Raw genomic sequence first — 15,472 nt, forward strand, 5'->3', positions numbered from 1 at the left:
TCAGGACTATAGCTAAACTCAAGAAAGTTCCATCTCTAGAATCGGAACACAACTAGACAAGGCGCAGCTTAACACCAATTTTCAAAGCCATGGCTGACAAGACCCTCTGTGAGTTCTCTGCTCCAACTACGGCCAACATTCGTACTAGACCAACGATCAATGTTGGAGATAATGGATTTGAGCTCAAGCCAGCTCTCATAAATATGGTGCAAGCTAGCTAGTTTTGTGGAAAGGCGCAGGAAGATGCGAATGCTCATTCCAACACTTCTTGGAGATCTACAACACTTTCACCATCAAAGGAGTATCCAGAGATGCCATATTACTTTGCATCTTCCCATTCTCACTTTTGGGGAAGGTGAAGCAATGCTTCTACGCCAACAAATATAGAAATACTACATGTGATAATTGCTCCACTGGCTTTCTAGCAAAGTTCTTTCCCACAAACAAGACCAATGCTCTACATGGGAGAATTTTGAGCTTCCAATAGCAACATTATGAATCTATCCCCAAGGCATGGGAATGCTTCCAAGATTACATATTAGAATGTCCTCATCATGGGATGGAGAATTGGCTACTCATGTAGACCTTTTACCACGGGTTGACTAACAGTACCCATGAGAACATGGATGCTGCTGCTAGAAGTGCTTTCCTATCACTCACGATCCCAGGTGCAACAGCTCTTGTAGAGAAGATGGCCTCCAACTAAGGTTGGAATGAAGAACGCCTTCAAACCCACAAGAGAGGTGGAGGTATGCATCAACTCAAGGAGGTAGATATGTTGTCTACCAAGATGGACCTACTCATGAAGAAGCTTGAAGACCGAACCAATGAGAAGCAAGAAGTCATGCACATTCATGATTCCCACATGACCTATAAAGAGTGTGGAAACACTGGGCATTCAAGGAACAACTGTCCTAAAACCTAAGAGGATGTGAACTTCATCAACAACAACAACTATCATCCTCAACAGAATCAAGGATGGAATCAGCAATAGAGGCCCAACTACCAAGGTAATTACCAAGGTAACTATCAAGGTAATAATTACAATAATTTCAAGAGTTAATTTTTGGCCAAGCTAAAATTATGGAGGGCTTATCTAGAAAACTAGCCTCCAATGATAAAATCTTAGAAAACATAAATAATAGAATGGATAGCTTCTCTTCTGCCATTAAAGACCAGCATAGCTTTAATAAAATGATAGAATCACAAATAGCTTAGCTAGCGGCTATTGTTCCTTTGACCGATAAAGGTAAGATTTTGGGGCAATTGAAAGATCTAGAAACTACAAATCTTGTTGATATTCATAATGCAGCATACTACTGCATACAACCATCGATAGAAAGGTGGATAGACTATTCCTTGCCTGACAAGAAAGGTGATCCTAGGAGACCTGTCATCCCCATAGCCATTGGACCTCATATTTTCCAAGAAGCTATCTGTGATTTCGGCACAAATGTCAACATCATGCCAAAATTAAATTTATGATAAAATTAATGGAGATACTCTGTTGTACACAAATATGTGTTTGTAGCTTGTAGATCAGTTGCTCTGCTACCTCAACGGAATTCTTGAAGATGCCATAGTTTGAGTGGGACAGTCATATGTACCCACGGACTTTGTGGTTTTGGAAATAGGTGGAGATGAAAGGGCACCCATCATCTTGGGCCAACCTTTCCTGAGCACCACAAAAGCCATCATCTACACGGACAGTGCCAAGATCAGCTTCACAATCAAGAATAGAAAGGAGAAGTTTACTTTCAAGAATCATATACACCACTCTCCTAGTCATCCTCAAATGGTGTATTTGCTCAAAGAGACAACAGTAGACACGAAGAAAAACAACCGAAGAAGGAGGAACAAGGCCAGGCAGCCACAAGAAGAATCAGTCAACATGATCAACACACTTTAATCTGAGCACAACCACCTCCTCGCTTCACCATTCCTTATCAAGAAGGACAATCTAGGAGTACCCATGATCGAGTGTACCATTGGACAAAGAATATTCCATAGCACCTTTTGCGACATTGGATTGGGTGTCAAAATAATGTCCAAGGTAACATATGAATACTTATTTGGTGATGAACCTTTATTCCCTACATATATGCAATTGCAGATGGCAGATCAATCAATCTGATTTTTGGAGAGAATAACAAAAGATGTCATAGTAAGAATACATGATCACTATGTCTCTGCCGACTTCATGGTCTTAGACATGGGAGAAGAAGAAGAAGACATACCTATTATCCTTGGAAGTTCATTCCTCAACACCACCAACGTGATCATCTACGTCAGATTTGAACAAGTCCACTTCTAGTTTCTAGGAGAAAAGGTATGATGTTATTTTAATAGTTATACAACTTATGAACAACCAAAGAAGACCCTCTCCAAGAGGAGACGTCGATCATCCCAACGCTGGAAGAATCAACTCCCAAAGAATGAAGATGAAGAAGTTGCGAAGAATGAACCTACTCTACCCAAATCAAGTCCACAGACCAAGCAGGTCTGGAAAGAAAAGGTGACATCATCATCAGAGTCACCATCACAAGAGGTGCAACCATCAAGGTCTCCATCTCTGAGGCCGATTAATGCACCTGTAGAATGAACGGGATTAGAGAAAAGTTCTATCCAGAGGACTTAAAAATCCAAACCCTTGCTAGTAGGTAAAATTGGTAGTTATCCATATTTACTTTTCAACATTGCATGAATTATTATTTTTACTTTAGCATACTTACTTTTCTGCATTCACATGCATTAACACAATAAAAATAAAAATTTCATTATTGCATTATAAAATCCTAAGCTCCATGTGAATACCTCGTATGAGAGAGTATTCACTGTGGTGGCATAAAAATAAACGTTATACATACATCTAGTTATATTGCATTCTGCATAAATAAATAAAAAGTATGAGACAAGCATCCTGATAAATTCTATCAATACGAAAATATTTCTAAACCTCCAAGAATGACTAACCCCTAGATGGTTAATCGCTAACCCCTTTATTCTAACCCATTCCATGAGTCTTGGTGTTCTTGTTGGTATTTTGCAGGATACATGACCAAGAGCAAGTTCACCCGATTGTCTTCATCTCGCTCCACCCATGGACGAGGAGGACATCAACTGGCAAAAACCACTCTGAGAAGGATCACTCAACTTCAACATTCGACCATGCCAATAACCAGCTTGGGGGATGGGTATCCCTGTGTATCTAGATAAGTATTTATTTCCCTTTTACAAGTGTGCTTTATTAGCTAAAAAAGATGCATAACTGAAAACAAAAAAATATCTTAGCCAGATATATATATTAGTAAGGTGTGATCTTAAAAACAAAATGAAGTGTGTCTAGTTTTCTATTTTTAAGAGTTGAATAAATAACATGGGCTCTAAAGATAATCTCTTGAATGCAAATGATGAATAGTTGCTCTGTTTTAATTCCTTTCAAGTACCTAGTTTTCAGCCTTGAATTCTCTGGAGTTTTGGATAAGACTGCTTTGATACAAGAATTTACTCTGAACTTGAAGCTCATGGGTAGCATATGCTTGATCTAAATCTAGGTAATTGATGGATATGATATGAGAAGGTCTGAGCCGCTGTTTATCTTGTTCCAAGTGATACTGAAGTTCTGGAGATTTATTTTGAAAAACATAAAAATTTTACATGATGAGTTCCTGTATGATAAAGCTTGAATTCCTACCAAAGCCATATATGATACTTAGATTAGGGAAAACTTCCACTCATATATGCTTCTTGTTTTTCATTGAGTTTAATCAAGCTTTTTTTACTCGATTGTGGACCAAAATGTGTCCTCACATTTTTTCGTGGACCTTCATGTGTCCATATTTTTTTTTTGTTTTCTCTTTTTTTCAATACTATAGCCCATGCCTCATTTATGAGAATGATGGAGAAAAATCAAGCTAGCAAAAATGGAGTATTTATTTGGTAGAAATGGAAAGACATGTTTTTGCTTACTTCTAGTGTAGAAATACAGCATATATTTGGTAGAGTGTATGTGACCTTGATCTTAAGAGCATGATAAAATTCTCAACAAAGGTCAACAAAGTTTGACAAAGCTCAATACAAAAACAAGTTGCATATGTGGAAGGTTTTCAACATATAGCATGATACTTGGCTTTGGTAGGAAATATCACCGTTGAGGAGAAGTGAGGCTATTAATTTTGATATTTTGTCAAAATAGAAATCTCCAAGAGCTTATATAGAAGGATATGATTTGTTTAGTCTATACCATATCTCACTTCATAACAACTTAGTTGACATGTTTTCCTAATATAGATATGTCCACAAGTAACAAGTATAGGAACTAGGAATAAAGTTTATGTTGACCAATCTTTATAAAGTCATGTTCATAGTTTGGTATGATTCACATTTTAAGTTTGATTTTAGTATATAGCATTTTTAACACATCAAACATATAAGAATAAAGCAAGAGTGGGTAGAGAGAGTGCAAACCAGTGTGCCAAAGTGGCGGAGGCCTGAGAGGTGGTAGAGAAGAATCGGCAACCTCCCCCACACTAGGACTTTTATGTCATTTGACATTAAAGCCTAGTGTAGATGTTGGAGCATCCCTCAGAGTGTTCTCCAATGTTGAATGATGTTTTGCTCAAGTTGTTGGCACCTTGTTGTTTTGACCCTTCATCCTTTTTGTGTTCAACCTAAAAGGTTTAGCGATAAAAATACCCGAAGGATACAAGTTCTACAAGATGCTTTTGTTCTCACTTTACAAGGTTACTTCTTTTTTTGAGTGAGAACAAAGAGAAGACACTAAACATGATTTTTTAGAGTTCTTGGACATAGTACTCCCCTTGTTCTTTTTAATCTTAAAATAGTTAGTGAACAAAGATACCAAATAGGAGTTTGTCCTAGAAGCATTTCACTCATTGTTTTTTAAGAGAGGATTTATTAGAGGAGTGGTTGCAAGCTTATTATGCAAGTAATTCTTTATTTTATTATTTTTATTTTAACCTAAGACAAGATTATTCTAATTTATTATGCATGAAAGAAAATATGCGAAAATTAAATACGGGGTACATACCGATTTACCTATCGGCGAGGACTTGTTGTGTCAAGTCAATTGATGACTTCTCCATTAAATTTAGCTTGAATTTCTTATTTCCTCCACACCATCTTGATCTTCATTGAGTTCTATTTCCTATAAAGATTAGTGGACAACACATACCCGAAGGAATTCTCATGACGACAAGTTGGCGCTCATGTTTAGTTAGCATGGATAGATTTTCCCATGTTATTTAGTTCTTGTTTATTGTTCATCAAGTTCTTGCAAAAGCTTCCACAAAGCACAACATGACACAAAAGAGAGATTTAAGTATTTACAACGCACCCTTCAAAGATGAGAGGTGGCTCTTTTTCATGATGTGCAAAATTCAGAAGCCTTTATCTCCATATTTGAATTTATCTCAAAAACTTACCCATTCATATTTACAATTTTGCATGCAACCAATATATCTACACAAGTAGTTTTAGTTCAATAACCAAACTAGACTACATGTCTCATTTAATTAAGGAAGGCTATTTAACCTAAGCACCATGTTTAATTTAAAAAGCATATGGAAATATGATCAACGCATTCAAACCTTAAACTAGGCACCATGCTTAATTTAAAGGTTATAAATGTATGATCAATACTTCCAAACTAAAACATACTAGCATAAATGGAAGAAGCACGAAAGCATATTAAGATTCATTTAAGTGGAGATGGAAATATTAATGGTGAACCAATTAAACAAGCATGCTATAGAAAGGAAAGCTAACTAAAAAAATGCTATGGTTTTGAAACAAGAATTCTAACTAAATGAATGCTTACGCATAAATGTCTAGGCCTTAGATTTTTCCCATAGCGCAAACCATCAGCCGATATCATACCGAATGGCACAGCCAACATATGAATCAGTGGGTCTAGTTTAACTCACGTTTACTATGAAGCTAGACTAAGAACCCAAATAGATAGATAACAAAGGAAATTTGCCTCTTCCTAGACTAGGTGCAGTGCCCAACTACAGTTCAGAGTCTAGGAGCTACCCAAAGAAAGCACTAAACATTTATGATTCAAGCAAACATGCAATGATAAGAATAAAGTGGAAACATAAATTTAGGATGCTAGGTTGTCACATACCTTGATCGATTTGACTATCACCCAAAATTTGAGATGAAGTTTGTGAGTGATGCAACGCCTTTGTTCTGTCACATATGATGATTTTATCTCCTCTTGACAGTGACCTTCTCCATCTACACATGGTTAGAATGTATATATATGCATGCCTATGAGATGGCAGGGTGAAGGTGTTGATGATTCATGAATGACCAGGCACCCTTGGCTCTTGATGATTTTCTTGTAGAAATAAGCTAGGTCAAACGATTGATGTTGCCCTATTTATTTCACACTCAACAGGACAAGGATAATCCCACAAAAGCTAGTGGTAAACTAGGTTAGTAGACATCAAGGTAAATATCAAAATCTTTACGCAAATTGCTTCCTCAACACAGCACCAGAAATGCTTGTTGACATTTCTTAACATTGCTACCAGGTTTTGTATTCCCCGACAATGACGCCAGAAATGTTTGTTGATATTTCTTATGCTCAAGTAGATAATTCCGCAAGTGCACAAAATATTGTTGACGGTCACTAACACCCATTTTGACCATCAACATTCCACCCAAAAGCATCGTAAAGTGAGGTAAATCATCATCACATGTGAAGAATTATGTTTAAATTTCACCTAGTTCCACTTGTGCTTGTAGAATTATTTGTATGCAGGAAATATACCAAAGTTTGGCCAAAAAGGTGACAAATATGGACATATAGAGCAAGTGGACGTGGCATGGAGGCCTTAGGCCCACTTGGGCCCACCGCTCGGCCCCCCACGTGGCCCTGCCACATCACTGATCCGTGGGAGCTACTCCTAAGCCAATCACAAGCTTCCATTCAAGGCAGTTTGATCAACGGACAAGATTTGATGCCGGTGCATTCATGGGCCCATTATCATAGACTTGGGAGCTCTCCACCGACTTACCAACTGCCATACCTGCTGAATTTTGACATGTGCTGCTTCCACAACTGACTTGGAGGAGCAATCACGACGCTACAATGCAGAGGCGGTGCATCCAAGGGCCAGCCGACGCCCCCCTTGCGCCGCTCGATGCCCTAGGTGCTCCACCGACCTTGCCACTACCTACAAATACCCCTCCCTCACTATACACTATAAATAGTGGGTGTGGAGCTTGGTGGAGAAGTGCCCCATTCATTTCCAAGCTCTCTAAGCTTCTCTTAGTTTTCTAGCTTAGCATTAGCTATAAAGTAGTAGTCTAGTAGTGGAGTAGAGCAGGAGCGGAGCTTCTCGAAGTCCGAAAGAGTCTTCTAGGTCTAGAATAGGTCCTTTGTATTTCTTTCATTTTTGCATTACTTTATTTAGTATTTATTTTAGTACTTTATTCTAGTACTGCTTGCTTTACTTTAAGTACTTAGTCATTAGTGTTCATCATTAGTGAGCTTAGGTGCTTATTGTTTGACATTAGTAGCATAGGTTATCTTATCATTAGTAGTCTTTCATTAGTACCGGTTCCACTATCTGGTTAGGGTGCTTTGATCTCATTTCATCGGAGCTTAGATCAAAGTAGTAAGCCTGTAGATTAAGCGTGATGCTTAGGCTATAGATTACCTATGGATACGGCTAGGTCTCCGGATAGATTGTGGTAGGTGGCAAGTGGTGACAGCCTTGTCCATTCTCTGTATTCCACCATGATAGGTCTAGTTATTAAATCGTGGGGCTTGTGGCAAACCTTGTATATTTAACTCTTCTAGTTGGTTGGCGGGCTATGCCCCAAAGTATTATCGCATTTCTCCTAGTTATTTGTTTATCCTTAGTTACTAGAAAGATATACCACTCGCTCTCCCACCTAGCTATCTCTAGTTAGCTTGTATTTAGTAGTTAGTTTAGGTAGTTCACACCCATCCTTCACTATCATTCACCTACCTAGGATCAACTTAAGGCCTTCCTCTAGCAAATCCTAGTCCTATATAAATTCTAGCCTTTCCACTTTCCTATGGGAAAAATATAAATTCGACACTCGGTACTCACCGAGCGAAGTGCTACGTGATAGTTTTGTGCGCTTGTGAAATCCTCTAATAGTCATTAAGAAATTTCAACAAGCATTTCTAGCGCTGTTGTAGGGGAAGGGAACTGGCATTGAATTTATAAGGCTAAATTTGTTAGCTAGGTTATTTTTAGGTATCCTAAGTAGTTTATGCTTTTTCCTCATATCTTATCACTACCCTACATGATCATGGGCGATAAGTCCATTCGTGATTTTTCTACACCCTCGGCTGCTAACGTAGCCACTGGACCCAATGCTATCAATCGGGACGCTAACTTTGAGTTTAAGCCAGCGCTAATTACGATGGTTCAAGCTAGTCCATTTTGTGGGAAAGCCCATGAGGATGCAAATGCTCACCAACAACATTTCTTGGAGATTTGTAGCACATTCACCATTAAGGGAGTGAGCCAAGAGGCTATACGTCTTTGCCATTTCCCCTTCCCTTTGTTAGGAAAGGCTAAGCAATGGTTTTATTTTAACCATAACGCTATAGATACCTAGGACAAATGTTCCAACACTTTCCTAGTTAAGTTTTTCCCCATGGGGAAGACTAATGCTCTGCGCAATAAAATCTCTAATTTTCAACAACTAGCAGATGAATCGATTCTCGAGGCTTGGGAACAAATGCAAGAGTATGTCTCTGCATGCCCACACCATGGCATGGAAGACTGGCTTTTGATCCAAAACTTCTACCATGGATTAGTGCCATTAGATAGGAGCCATTTAGATGCTATTGCTGGTGGTGCATTCTTTTTCGCTAAGTGTTGCAGATGCAAAGACACTGATCAAGAAGATGGTCTCCAACCAAGGATGGAGCGACGATTGACTCCAACCCCGTAAATGAGGTATGCATTCAATTAAAGAAATTGACATGCTTGCAGCTAAGATGGATCTACTCGCATAGCGAGTGGAACATTATGAGAAGGTGAGTGCCCAAGAGACACTCAAAGCCATGGATTCCCACATTACTTGTGAAGTCTATGGAGATGTTGGACATTCGGGCAATTCCTATCCCAAAACCCAAGAGAACCTCAACTTCGTCAACATTGACAACAGGTTCCGTCCACAACATCAAGGCTAGAATCAGCGCTCCAACAACCAGGGAGGTAACAATTATTACTCTTCTTCTTGTTTAAATGGTCAAGGTAATAATAGTTATGCTTTCATGAAAGATCTTGTTTATGGTCAAAGTAGAATGACTAATAGTATTAATAAGAAACTACATGCTCATGACAAGATGTTGGAAAATATAAATGCTAAATTGGATGAATTTTTTTCTATCTTAAAGAATCAACTTAGTTTCAATAAGGTGATAGAAACCCAATTAGCTCAAATTGCTGTTGCTATCCCATCCTATGAAAAACATAGAATTCCTGGCAAACCTGAGGGAACAATGGAGACAGCCAACCTTGTTACTGCAAAGTATGGCTATGCTTTAAATTCTTGGGGTTCCTATTTATTAGATTCCCCATTTACTGTTAAGAAAGGTGATCCCGGCACTCCTGCGATTACCTGCTCCATTGGAACTCATACCTTCCATAATGCTCTGTGTGATCTAGGCTCTAGTGTTAATATAATGTCTAAGGCAACTTATGATAAATTGTTCTACACTACCTTAGAGCCAACTTCAGTTTACTTACAATTAGCCGATCAATCCACCTGTTATCTCAAGGGAGTAGCCACTGATTTACTAGTTAAAGTTAGGAGTGCTTATGTTCCTATAGATTTTATGTTCTTAGACATGGGTACCGCGGAGGATACACCTTTAATACTTGGTCGTCCTTTCCTTAATATTGCAAATGCTTGCATATATGTGGCTTCTGGGCAAATCCAATTCCACTTTGTTGGAAGAAAAGAAATATTTGCTTTTACCTCTGGACAACCCCTCTTTGATGAGAAACAGGAAAATAAGAAGCATCCAAAGAGAAACAAGATGAAGAAACCAAAGCCAATTGAAGAGCCAGAGAAACATGTCAAGAAGAAGAAGAATAGAGAGAAATGGCATAAAAAGACAAATCCATCCTCAAACTCGTCATCCCCTTATCCTAACAAGGCCTCTGAGGTGGAACAAGAGGAAACACCTCCACCCAAGGACGAATGACCTTGAGCCCAACAAAAAGGTAAGTTTTCTATTCCTTGCATTTATTTACCGCATTTGATTAGTTGCATTTCATTCCCAATAAAGTTGCTTCACATTACATGATAGGTTAGTTGCATTTATCTACTCTATGTTAATAAATAAAGTTTTGTAGTAGCTAATTCCTAATATGATAGATTTGCATTTAAAGCAACACATAAAAAATATTTAGTAATACTGAATAAAATTCAGTAGCATCCATGCTGAATAAGTTATCTAGTAGTTATAGGTTTAGCTAGTTATTTATGCATTCTAGTAGTATTAGTTAATCAATAAAGAAAAGAATCAAAAGAGCCGCTAGAAGACATTCCAACCTATGCAAAAGGCAGGCTTGGGGGAGACGTCTCTCCCTGCTCAGGTATGAAAATCTTAAACCCTCTCGTTACATTCATGTTTACTTTATACAACATTCATGACCATAGAATGTAGAGAGGAGTGCCTTTAAATTATTTCAAGAGAAACTCTACTCTAATAACATGATGATAAATTATTTAGAGGTGATGAATAGTTCCTCTATGATACTTTACAAAAGCTTGTTATACAACCTTATACTTCTTAAGTTTTGAGAATGATAAACTTAGAGTTCATCTTAAGTTGAATGCTTTCATGGGTTACAAATTCTAGAACCAAGTATAGGCTTTTGTGAGATATGTTGTATGCCATGATTAGAGTAAATCTTTGAACCTATCTGAGGAATGGTAAAGACAACCTGGAGTTTTGTTTTGCAAAATGCTAAACTCTCTTGCTAGAAGTTCCTCAATGGTGATAAATTTTTTCTAGAGCCAAATAAATATCCACTCATACATGATAAATCCACCATAAAAGCTTCTTGTTTGTTTTGAGCTTTTTCAAGCCTTGCTGATGTAAGTAGAGACACTTTTCATGCTTTTTAATCAAGATCACGTACACCCACATATTTATGCTATTCCTACAATGGGGATACGCATTCATACATGTATTCCATTTATTATTTTGCTATGAGAATCAAAGTTACCTCTCTATGCTGTCTTACATCAAAAGAGAGGCATGGGCTACAGAAAAAAGAGAAGAAAATGAGAGAGAATAAAAGAGCAAAAAACTCTAGTGTTCAAACAAAAGAGAGAGAGAGAGTGAGAAAAAGAAAAGTAGCCATGCCCTCTCACCAAATATACCACACACATGCACCTCTTAATCAATTTGGATGACTTGTTGCGCCTTGTGATCCAAGTGTTTGACTTAGCAATAGATTCAATTCAAGTAAGCTATGCTTTTACCCCTACCTTGAGCTCTACATAAGCTTTAGAATAGAAATTAAGGCTAAAATTCATGACCTTGGTGAGGATTTCAAACACCATTGAGTGACTTGAGTACCATCTGAGGAACTTAGGCAAGTTTTTCTTTTCAAATCATGTGAAAACCTCCAAGAAGTTTGAGCTAAACCAAAGTAGGCAAAAAGTATCTATCTAGCTACACATTCTTGCAATTGCTTGTATCAAGGTCAAGGTATAAGTCCCACATTGCTTAGACTGATGGTGAAATTTCTAAGTGCTAACATGTTAAACTCAAGAGATAGTATTTGTTTGTATACAAGTCTTTGCAGGGCGTTACATAGTAGCAACACCTGATCCAACAACCTATTCCATGCTAAACCCACATCTTTGCTGAGGACAGCAAAGGGGTAGCTTGGGGGAGCTTGTTGATGGTTACTAACACCTGTTTTGACCATCGACATTCCACCCAAAAGCATGGTAAAGTGAGGTAAATCATCATCACATGTGAAGAATTATGTTTAAATTTCAGCTAGTTCCACTTGTGCATGTAGAATTATGTGTATGCAGGAAATATACCAAAATTTGGCCAAAAAGGTGACAAATATGGACATATGGAGCAAGTGGACGTGGCAGAAGGCCTTGGGCCCACTTGGGCCCACCGCCCGCCCCCCTAGGTGGCCCTGCCATGTCACCGATCTGTGGGAGCTGCTCCTAAGACAATCACAAGCTTCTATTCAAGGCGGTTTGATCAACGGACAAGATTTTATGTCGGTGGATTCGTGGGCCCATTGTCATAGACTTGGGAGCTCTCCACCGACTTACCAACCGCCATACCTACCGAATTTTGACATGTGCTGCTTCCACAACTGACTTGGAGGAGCAACCACGGTGCTACAATGTAGAAGCAATGCATCCAAGCATCGGCCAGTGCCCCCTTGCGTCACTCGGCACCCAACGTGCTCCACCAACCTTGCCACTGCCTACAAATACCCCTCCCCTCACTATACACTATAAATAGTGCATGTGTGTTGACGGTCACTAGCATCAATCATAAACCATCAACATAACCTACATATATACTTAATTCCATTACCAAACATAGGTTTTGGGGTTTAAACTAATAAATTCCATGAGTTTTGGTGAATCTATGTTTTTAGCAGGGTTTAATCATTAAACTATCAAGGAGGACCTATTCATCAAAGCAAATCACGTTTATCAGTAATGAAACTGTCATAGGAAGACTCTAGAACACTCCGGAAGGCAACCCACCAAAGCAGACCTCGAGGGGCTGACATGTGGGGCTGGCTAGCCCTACCTGTAGGCCGACCAACCCATGGGACCCACCCGTCAGTCTCCGCTTCGAATGTTGGTTCTCCACCATCTCTGAGAGTCCATTTCTGCCGTTGATCATGGTCGGTTCATCCAATGGAGATCGAGGGAGTTGACGCGGATCGATGACATGGAGATTCCTTGCCTCCTACTCCACCTTGATTCCTTGCCCCCTACTCCACCTCAGCCTATATATTGCAGCCACTACCCCCATCCCTAGAGCTATCTTGAAACCCTAATTCATATCCTCCTCATCAGGATCAGAGCTAGCTCTCAAGATGTAGAAGTAGAATAGCCCTAGTTGAGAGTTAGGGAGAGTTGAGCCATGCTCGGGTTCTGGAGAAATCTTCGGAGGTCGGGTATATCTTTGTATCTTATTTTTGCAAGACTTTTGCTTTAATATAGTTATCTTCTCTATTCACTTTTATGCCTTCCAAGTGTATGGTTAGTATAGTAATCATACCTTAGCATGGGATCTCCGCTTGCATCGAGTGCTCTAATTATTATATGTGATTAGAGTAGTAATGTAGCACTCGATTTTAAGAACAAAACTAGATACACACCATATGTGAGCCAAGAAGTCAAATCTCACATATAGCTACAAATAAGGGTAATATCAAAAGACAATGCTCAATATATAGCGTACTTAGTATAAAGGATATAACCTTAGATAGCAAACAACGGAAAGACAACTCCAATCTTTGGGTGAAAACTCCAATTCCATAGGGACAACTGGCTGGTTGATCACAAGCCTAATTCCTCTAGACTAACAATCTGGTACCCATCTGGGATTTTTCCAAATAATTGAAAAGTAAAGCAAGCGTAACTACATGTCATACTCAACAAACATAACATGGGGTTCATGAGGCTCAAAAGGCTGACACTGGTTTAACCGCAAGTAGCTTTTAATGAGTCATGATTTTAGCAATTGAGTAGCAACAAGCTTATTCACAAGCCCACATAAACACATGATCAGGTAAACATGAATAATGAATAGCATGAATAGTAATCATTAGTGAGCATCTTTATCATCAGTATCATCAGTGTTCATCATCTATTCTGTAAGGGTTCCAAGGCTGCTCATGATTGTGAGCACGGCTGATATACCAGTTTTATACTCTGAAGAGGTTGTACACTTTCACTGTGAGTCATGATTTATCCTTTTGCCTAAGGTCGTGAGCCTCTTAACTCACTACCAAGGAAGGTTGACAGGGTTCACTATGAAGCCTTTTAAATGGTTCGTCTAATAAGTTAGGGCCATTAGATTCACTCGGCAAATAGACATAGAGCCCTCCTTCCTGATGGCACAATGACGTGCAGCCTATACTCAAGGGGACAAAGGCTGCACTATACCTGATTCATCAAGCTATTCTTACGCCAATAAAGGTAACCACTAACAAGCTAAAAAAGGTCCTCATACTGAGCTAAAGCTAGAGCCATATAGCCCTCATAGTTGTACTATAAGTCCCGGATGATCACTTACAAATAAGTCCAAAGGGAGAGAAATCTATAGCACCATAAAACAACCCAATGCTCTAGCCACCTTTTTCCATGTTGCTTAAAAGAATCTTTTAGTATTTATTGCATATACCATTAGTCAAGTTACAAGATCATGGCTTTAGTTGAGCACTAGCAACATACTACCCAATGCAATAACCCAAAGGTATGAAGGTATAGGGTAACAAAGTACTAGAAAATCCTTAGTGGCAGTCAAGGTAGACACATGCAGCATGAATTAAATGATTAAAGGTATATAGGGCAACAAGGAAGATCCCATGCTATACTTGCCTTAAACTTAGATCCTTCTTTGAGTCCAAAACTTCAAAGATCTACTTCTTGATTCACCACATATATCTCACCAACTGGACAAGATAGTAAAGCACCACACAAGCATCCTTGCAATCATACACAAAGCAAACAATAGATCTAGATTAGAAAAGTACACCAAACATAAAATAAAGATGAAAAGTTTGTAAAGCGAATCTACGTCTCGCTACGAACACACAGACGTGAAAATCACTCTAATCGGAGCTACAGTTTAAAAGATACAACTACCGAAGGATCTACTCATAAAACTATTAACTTCATGTGTTTTAATTATATAAAAACATATATAAGATATTTTAGAGATAATATAAATTAAGTCAAGTTTAAGTTTGAATTATAATACTAAAGTAAAACAAATCATATTTTATTTATAAAACCCAATTGCATAGTTATTATTCAATTTTGAGTTTAAACCATGAAATTCTAGAAATAGTGACATGGTAACTACTATTACTAACGCATAGATCTCATCACTATGAATCTAATGCAACTTGAATGAGCTAAAACAGAGTTAAAACGTAGAAGATATGATTTAAACAAGATTTCCTTTAATAAAATAATAGATTAAAACTAACCTTGAATTTTGAAAGTTGAAAACATACTTAACAGTAGTATTAATATGTAGATTATGAAATTACGAACCTAACGCAAGTTGAACGGGCCAAATCAGAGTTAAAACAGAGAAGTTATGGCCAAAACAAAATCAGTGGCAAATCTGTAAATAAGTGAAAACGTATTTTGGATCTAAACCAAAACAAAGTACGCTTCCAACAGAAGAAAACGGAATCGAGAAAGATGTTTT

General features: G+C 38.3%; 1 non-coding gene and 1 pseudogene across 1 annotated transcript; both read right to left on the reverse strand.

Moving 5' to 3' along the window:
- Positions 1 to 502: 502 nt before the first annotated feature.
- LOC136478756 (small nucleolar RNA R71) lies at positions 503 to 561 on the reverse strand (annotated as a pseudogene).
- Positions 562 to 8,680: 8,119 nt separating this feature from the next.
- LOC136478723 (small nucleolar RNA R71) lies at positions 8,681 to 8,789 on the reverse strand. Its single transcript, XR_010764437.1, has one exon. It is a non-coding gene; the product is annotated as a small nucleolar RNA R71 (small nucleolar RNA).
- Between the last annotated feature and the right edge of the window lie 6,683 nt (positions 8,790 to 15,472).

This window comes from Miscanthus floridulus, chromosome 8 (assembly GCF_019320115.1).
Source record: "Miscanthus floridulus cultivar M001 chromosome 8, ASM1932011v1, whole genome shotgun sequence".
NCBI lineage: Eukaryota > Viridiplantae > Streptophyta > Magnoliopsida > Poales > Poaceae > Miscanthus > Miscanthus floridulus.